General features: G+C 37.7%; 1 non-coding gene across 1 annotated transcript; it reads right to left on the bottom strand.

Annotated features, from left to right (window-relative positions):
* Window positions 1-538: 538 nt before the first annotated feature.
* On the bottom strand, window positions 539-641 carry LOC135276119 (U6 spliceosomal RNA). Its single transcript, XR_010343686.1, has one exon. It is a non-coding gene; the product is annotated as a U6 spliceosomal RNA (small nuclear RNA).
* Between the last annotated feature and the right edge of the window lie 7,626 nt (window positions 642-8,267).

The raw sequence follows: 8,267 nt of genomic DNA, 5'->3' as shown, positions 1-8,267 counted from the left end.
ACTCCAGGTATGTACATTTTGGACAAGATAGCTTTGGCTATTTGGGGACTTTTGTGGTTCCATGCAAATTTTAGGATTAAAATTTTTATTTTACTCTACATTTAAGGGTTACATGTGCAGGGTTCTTATGTGAGTATATTGCCTGATGCTGAGGTTTGGGCTTCTAATAATCGTAACATTCAAGCAGTGAACGTAGTATCTGATAGGTAGTTTTCCAATCATTCCCCCTTCTCTCCCTTTCCACTTTTAGAATCCTCAGTGTTTATTGCTCCCATCTTTGTGTCTGTGTGTACCCAATGTTTAGCTCCCACTTATAAGTAAAAACATGCAGTTTTTGGTTTGCTGTTTCTGTAATTCACTTAAGGATAATGACCTGTAGCTGTATTCATGTTGCTCCAAAGGATAAGATTTTGTTCTTTTTTAGAGCTGTATGGTATTGCATGGTGTATACTTACCACATTTTAAAAAGCCCTGTCCATTGTTGATGGAAACCTGGGTAGATTCCATGTCTTAGCTATTGTGAATAGTACTACTATAAAAAGGTATGCAATGCTGCATGAATTTGCATATCATCCTTGCACAGGAGTCATGCTAATCTTTTCTATATTATTCTAATTTCAGTAGATATGCTGCCCAAGCAAGAAAAATTTTAGGATTTTTTTTCCCTATGTCTATGCAGAATGACATTAGAATTTTAATACAGATTTCATTGAATCTGTGGTTCCCTTTGGGCAGTATGGACATTTAAATATTAATTCAGTCCATGAACACAGACATCTTTCCATTTATCAATATTTGTATAATCTTTACTTTATTTCCTCAATGTTTTAATGTTTCTGGTATACAGATCTTTCACTTCCTTGGTCACATTTACTCCCAAGTAGCTAGCTTGTAGGTTTACTTATTTTTGATGCAATTGTAAATCAAATAGTTCTCCTAATTTTTTTCACATAGTTCAATTTTGTGGCTAAATCATCCTTTCAGCTTTACATAGTCCATGGACACTAACAAAGTAATTGTTTATATCCCAAAATATCTAGGGTATCCTCATAAACCCTCTGCAAGCTGCTATGCACACATCTATACGCAAATGTCTGGGAAATTCTGGTCAACCTTATTCACCACCCTAATGTTCATATTGCACAGAATAAAAATATAAAGGCCAGGGACCTGAATGGACAAAAGATGGTTGTTAGAGTTGCCTTGGGAACCTCTTACCTCATCTGTCTTCCAGTGGTGCCTCTTCCCAGCTGCAGTCTTATCTGAACACTTTCACTTACCAAAGATTAAACCTTGAATGTGCCTTTTAGATACACAACAGCCATACTTCTCAGCTTCCCAGAACACTTCTCCAGAGAGGTGTAGAACATGTCATGAAACAGGTAAACGTGACAGTCATGAAAGAGATTGAAAGTAATTCTGGGTCTGAGATAAACTGGCTAACCATATGCAGAAAGCAGAAACTCGACCCCTTCCTGACACCTTACACTAAAATTGACTCCAGATGGATTAAAGACTTAAACATAAGGCCTAACACCATAAAAACACTAGAAGGAAACCTAGGCAAAACCATTCAGGACATAGGCGTAGGCAAGGACTTTATGACCAAAACACCAAAAGCATTGGCAACAAAAGCCAAAATAGAGAAATGGGACCTAATCAAACTCCACAGCTTCTGCACGACAAAAGAAACAGTCAATAGAGTGAATCGGCAACCAACAGAATGGGAAAAAATTTTTGCAGCCTACCCGTCAGACAAAGGGCTGATATCCAGAATTTACAACGAGCTAAAAAAGATTTACAAGAAAAAAACAAACAAGCCCATTCAAAAATGGGCGAAGGATATGAACAGATACTTTACAAAAGAAGACATACAAGAGGCCAACAAACATATGAAAAAATGCTCATCATCACTGGTCATTAGAGAAATGCAAATCAAAACTACATTGAGATACCATCTCACGCCAGTTAGAATGGCGATCATTAAAAAATCTGGAGACAACAGATGCTGGAGAGGATGTGGAGAAATAGGAACACTTTTACACTGTTGGTGGGAGTGTAAATTAGTTCCACCACTGTGGAAAACAGTGTGGCGATTCCTCAAGGACCTAGAAATAGAAATTCCATTTGACCCAGCAATCCCATTACTGGGCATATATCCAAAGGATTATAAATCGTTCTACTATAAGGACACATGCACACGAATGTTCATTGCAGCACAGTTTACAATAGCAAAGACCTGGAACCAACCCAAATGCCCATCGATGATAGACTGGACAGGAAAAATGTGGCACATATACACCATGGAATATTATGCAGCCATTAAAAATGAGGAGTTCGCCTCCTTTGTAGGGACATGGATGAACCTGGAAAACATCATTCTCAGCAAACTGACACAAGAACACAAAACCAAACACCACATGTTCTCACTCATAGGAGGGTGTTGAACAAGGAGAACACATGGACACAGGGAGGGGAGCACTATACACGGGGGTCTGTTGCAGGGGAGTGGGGGGGACAGTGGGGGGGGGGAGTTGGGGAGGGATAGCATGGGGAGAAATGCCAGATATGGGTGAGGGGGAGGGAGGCAGCAAATCACACTGCCATGAATGCACCTATGCAACAACTTTGCATGTTTTTCACATGTACCCCAAAACCTAAAATGCAATAAAAAAAAAAAAAAAGGAGCACTTGAGAAATTTTTAACATTCTGATTCCTAATTGTGTGTGTGTGTGTGTATGTGTTTCACATATATATGTGTGTTTGTGTGTGTATGTGTGTATACACATATATATGTGTATATATATGTATACATACACATTCTGGGTCTGAGATAAGGAACACTTGGGAAATTTTTAACATTCTGATTCCTAATTGTGTGTGTGTGTGTGTGCATATATATGTGTGCATGTACACACACACACACACACATATTTATAGAGAGAGAGAGAGAAAGAGAGAGAGAGCCATCTTAGTTATTCCCAGGACGGCCTTTGATGTGGGGAGCTCATCTCACTCACAGTCTAGGTTTTGTACCTTTCCCCTTTCTCAGCTGGCATCACTTCACCATGTCTCCAGGACACTGTACCTACCATAGCTCTTCTGAAAAAATGGAGGCAGATTTGTTTTCTTCTTCTCCCCAAAGTTCCCACACAAACCATCAGCCAAATCTGATAAAATACTTCTTTTTCTTTCTTTTTTTGTTTTGTTTTTAAGCAAAAGCATTTAAAATAAAACTCGCTAAGATGCTATGGAAAAATAAATAATAAAGGAAACCATCAAAGCAAATTGCAGTTTTCTGATTCTGTGATGACAAGGGACATAAATTATCAGATATTCAGACTCTTGGTTCATATACGGCTCCTAACGAGTTGGGTGCTGGTACAGTCTATCTAGAAAAATAGTTCTATAGAACTATTTTTTGGTATGTGAGACTCTCCGTTTCTTCACTCCTTGCTCCAAACAAGCTCTAGGGATTGATCACATGTTACTTAAGTTCTTGCTGCAATGGGGATTTAGGGGGTTCTCTAATTTTCAGCTTCTGGAGGCAGAAATACTTTTTAACTGTTCCAACACCTCCCACCCCTTCTAGTTTCAGGTCTGCACCCACTGACATCATCATATATTACTTTTGTCTTGAAATCTCTATTTATACGCCCTAAGAAATTCTATTGTAAGTCTTTACCATTCATTTATCTAAGCTAGAGTCTTGTTATATATCATGTTCCCTTTTATCTGGCTCAGTTTAATAACATTCTTAAAATACACCAAGGTTACTTTCACCTAGGAGTATCTGTTGCCCTTGGAAAATTCCTTCAGAATTGTAGGTTAGAAGCATTATTAGTATTTTTCCCTTTTTTGTGGCTCCTCTTGCCCATCACTAAATTTTCTCTGATGAACGTATGTATAAATATTCTGTATTCTGATGATTAATTTTATTAGTTTTCCCTTTGTGATTATTTTAGTGTCCTGTATAAGAAATGTTTTTCCTGTGATGAAATAATACATACATTCTCCCATATTATCTTCTAGAAATTTCATCATTTTTCTTTTTCACTTTAGACGGACAATAAACCAACATTTAATATTTGTGAATGTATGAGGGGGTCAATTTTATTACTTTTTCATAGGAATAGTTGATTATCCAATCATATTCATTCAAAGACTGGTCATTTTACACTGCTCTGCAGTGTCAGGACAGTCATCATAGGTCCATATTGTCATTGGCCTGTTTCTGGACTCTAATCATTTGGCCTTTTGTCTGCTCTTAGCTTAAATCTATCATGATCTAATTTCTGCATATTTTTAAGTATTGCTATCTAATATAGCATGCATTCACTCAATTTTTCCTTCTTAAAGACTTTTTCAACTCTTCTTGACTCTTTGCTAATGCAAATGATAATTCACATACATTTTCTTTTTATTATTATTATTATACTTTAAGTTCTGGGGTACATGTGCAGAAAGTGCAGGTTTATTACATAGGTATACACGTGTCATAATAGTTTGCTGCATCCATCCCTCATCATCTACATTAGGTATTTATCCTAATGTTATCCCTCCTCAATCCCCCATCCCCTGCTATCCTTCCCCTAATCCCCCCACGCCCCAACAGGCCCCGGTGTGTGATGTTCCCCTCCCTGTATCCATATGTTCTCAGTGTTCAACATCCACTTATGAGTGAGAACATGTGGTGTTTGGTTTCTGTTCTTGTGTCAGTTTGCTGAGAATGATGGTTTCCAGCTTAACCCATGTCCCTGCAAAGCACATAAACTCATCGTTTTTTATGGCTGCACAGTATTTCATGGTGTATATGTGCCACATTTTCTTTATCTAGTATATCTTTGATAGGCATTTCGGTTGGTTCTAAGTCTTTGCTATTGTGAACAATGCTACAATAAACATACGTGTGCATGCGTCTTTATAGTTGAATGTTTTATAATACTTTGGGTATATACCCGGTAATGAGATTACTGCATCAAATGGTATTTCTAGTTCCAGATCCTTGAAGAATCGCCATACTGTCTTCCACAGTGGTTGAACTAATTTACACTCCCACCAACAGTGTAAAAGCCTTCCTATTTCTCCACATCCTCTCCAGTATCTGTCTCCTGATTTTTTAATGATTACTATATTAACTAGTGTGAGATAGTATATCAATGTGGTTTTGATTTGCATTTCTCTAATGATCAGTGATGATGAGCTTTTTTTCATGTTTGTTGGTTGCATAAATGTCTTCTTTTGAGAAGTGTCTGTTCATATCCTTCGCCTACTTTTCGATGGGTTTTTTTTCCTATAAATTTGTTTAAGATCTTTGTAGATTCTGGTTATTAGCCCTTTGTCAGATGGGTAGATTGCAAAACTTTTTTCCCTTTCTGTTGGTTGCTGGTTTACTCTAATGATTGTTTATTTTGCTGTGTAGGTCTCTTAAGTTTAATTAGATCCCATTTGTCTATTTTGGCTTTTGTTGCCCATTGCTTTTGGTGTTTTAGTCATGAAGTCCTTGCCTATGCCTCTGTCCTGAATGGTGTTGCCTAGGTCTCTTACAGGGTTTTTATGGTGTTAGGTCTTATGTCTAAACCTTTAATCAATCTGGAGTTAATTTTTGTATAAGGTGTAAAGAAGGGATCCAGTTCCAGCTTTTTGCATATGGCTAGCCAGTTTTCCCAACACCATTTATTAAATAGGGAATCCTTTCTCCATTGCTTGTTTTTGTCAGGTTTGTCAAAGATCAGATGGTTGTAGATGTGTGGTGTTACTTCTGAGGCTTCTGTTCTGTTCCATTGGTCTGTATCTCTGTTTTGGTACCAGTACCATGCTATTTTGATTACTGTAGCTTTGTAATATAGTTTGAAGTCAGGTAGCATGATGCCTCCAGCTTTGTTTTGTTTTGCTTAGGATTGTCTTGGCTCTTTGGGCTCTTTTTTGATTCCATATGAAGTTTAAGGTGTTTTTTTCCAATTCTGTGAAGAAAGTTAATGTTAACTTGATGGGGATAGTATTGAATCTATAAATTGCTTTGGGTAGTATGGCCATTTTCATGATATTGATTCTTCCCAACCATGAGCATGGAATGTTTTTCCATCTGTTTGTGTCCTCTTATTTCCTTGAGCAGTGGTTTGTAGTTCTCCTTGAAGAGTTCCCTCATGTCCCTTGTTAGTTGTATTCCTAGGTATTTTATTCTCTTTGTAGCAACTGTGAATAGAAGTTCACTCATGATTTGGCTCTCTGTTTGTCTGTTATTGGTGTATAGGAATGCTTGTGATTTTTGCACATTGATTTTGTATCCTGAAGCTTTGCTGAAGTTGCTTATCAGCTTAAGGACATTTTGGGCTGAGATGATGGTGTCTTCTAAATATACAATCATGTCATCTGCAAATAGAGACAATTTGACTTCCTCTTTTCCTAAATTAATACACTTTATTTATTTTTCTTGCCTGATTGCCTTGGCCAGAACTTCCAATACTATATTGAATAGGTGTGGTGAGAGAGGGCATCCTTGTCTTGTGCCAGTTTTCAAAGGGAATGCTTCCAGGTTTTGCCCATTCAGTATGATATTGGTTGTGGGTTTGTCATAAATAGCTTTTATTATTTTGAGATACATTTTATCAATATCTAGTTTATTGAGAGTTTTTAGCATAAAAGGCTATTGAATTTTGTAGAAGATCTTCTCTGCATCTATTGAGATAGTCATGTAGTTTTTGTCTTTGGTTCTGTTTATGTGATGAATTACATTTATAGACTTGCATATGTTAAATCAGCCTTGCCTCCCAGGGATGAAGCCAATTTGTTCATAATGGATAAGCTTTTTCATGTGCTGTTGGATTTGGTTTGCCAGTATTTTATTGAAGATTTTCACATTGATATTCATTATAGGAAATCCATGAGCCCCACACATTGGGTGCCAGAATATAGGGATCCATGAGCCCCACGCTAGGCACCAGAATGTAGAGAAACAGCCCTACATCACTCATGGATACCCCAAGTTTGGTGGCAACAGAGGAATGAGAAAAAGACAGATTAAGAGAGACAGTGAAGCCAGGGGGCCATCACTTATTACTGGAGGCATTGAAGGCCCTGAGCTCTGATCATCCACTCTGTTTATTGGATATAATCACTTTGATCTATAGGGTAAGGGTGGAGAGATGGTGGAGTGAATCAGTGAGCCGAAAGTGAATTAGTGAGCTGGAACTGGTGTGTCATCCTAAGGATTGATAACAGTGGCAGTTTGGGAGTTTCACAAAATAAGAACATGTAGTTATATTTAGCCTGTTATCTGTGTGTAGCTGATGGAATGTGGGACTTGCAAGAAGCCTACAAGTCTGGCTACATCATAGTGCTACGAAGGGGTTTTACGTCCTTGAGCACAATGTTTATGGGAACAGAACCAAGGTCACCCTGTACTGGAACATGAGGCATAGAGAGGGCTTCCTCCTCAGAGGCCTCCTGCGGCCTTCCACAGTTTGTTGTTCCTTGTTTACGTGTTACTTATAACCAATTCATGTAGGCACTCTGTAAGTCCTTTCTCCTTTGCTGCTTTTCCCAACAGTTCATCATGGATATTACCCTGAAATTTTCTTTTTTTAGTTGTGTCTCTGCCAGATTTTGGTATCAGGATGTTGGTGTCATAAAATGAGTTAGGGAGGATTCCCTCTTTTTGTATTGTTTGGAATAGTTTCAGAAGGAATGGAACCAGCTCCTCTTTGTACCTCTGGTAGAATTTGGCTCTGAACCCATTTGGTCCTGGACTTTTTTTGGTTGGTAGGCTATTATGTGCTTCCTCAACTTCAGACCTTGTTATTGGTCTATTCAGGGATTCAACTTCTTCCTGGTTTAGTCTTGGGAGGGTGTAAGTGCCCAGGAATTTATCCATTTCTTCTAGATTTACTGGTTTATGTGCATAGAGGTGTTTGTAGCAATCTCTGGTGGTAGTTTGTATTTCTGTGGGATCAGTAGTGATATCCCCTTTATCATTTTTTATTACATCTATTAGATTCTTCCCTCTCTTCTTTTTTATTAGTCTGGCTAGTAGTCTATTTTGTTGATCTTTTCAAAAAACAGCTCCTGGATTTATTGATTTTTTGAAGGGTGTTTTTCCTATTTATTTTTTGATCAAGGATTTATTTTTGAAGTTTATTCTTCATTTTTCAAACAGTATATTACGATTAATTTTTGTTACTTATTTCTAGTTGAATTGCTTTGTAGTTAGAGTGCATACTCAGTATTATTTTAGTGCTTTGACCTTTGCTGAGACTAATGTATGGCA

The sequence above is a fragment of the Aotus nancymaae genome, unplaced genomic scaffold, assembly GCF_030222135.1.
Source record: "Aotus nancymaae isolate 86718 unplaced genomic scaffold, 86718_ANA_hifiasm-v0.15.2.pri h1tg000020l, whole genome shotgun sequence".
Classification (NCBI taxonomy): Eukaryota; Metazoa; Chordata; class Mammalia; order Primates; family Aotidae; genus Aotus; species Aotus nancymaae.
This window is presented reverse-complemented; position numbering and strand designations above follow the sequence as displayed.